We start from the raw sequence: 260 nt of genomic DNA, 5'->3' as shown, positions 1-260 counted from the left end.
ATTATATATATATATATATATATATATATATATTAGAAAAGCTAATTTTATGCAAAATAGAAGATAAAATATCCTTTCAACTTTAATGTTGCCCTTTTTGGTTAATACATGTGTCTCGTAAGTAAGGATTAATTGCACTAGAATAAGTAGGTTTCTTTTGAATTTTCTGTAGTTAACATATATTGAATATGCTCGGTCAATTGATAGATTTGATATCTTTAAATCGTCGGACTTTGGTGTATACCTAGACAACATAAGTC

The sequence above is a fragment of the Solanum pennellii genome, chromosome 11 (genome assembly GCF_001406875.1).
Source record: "Solanum pennellii chromosome 11, SPENNV200".
Taxonomy (NCBI): Eukaryota; Viridiplantae; Streptophyta; class Magnoliopsida; order Solanales; family Solanaceae; genus Solanum; species Solanum pennellii.
Note: the sequence above shows the minus strand (reverse complement) of the source record.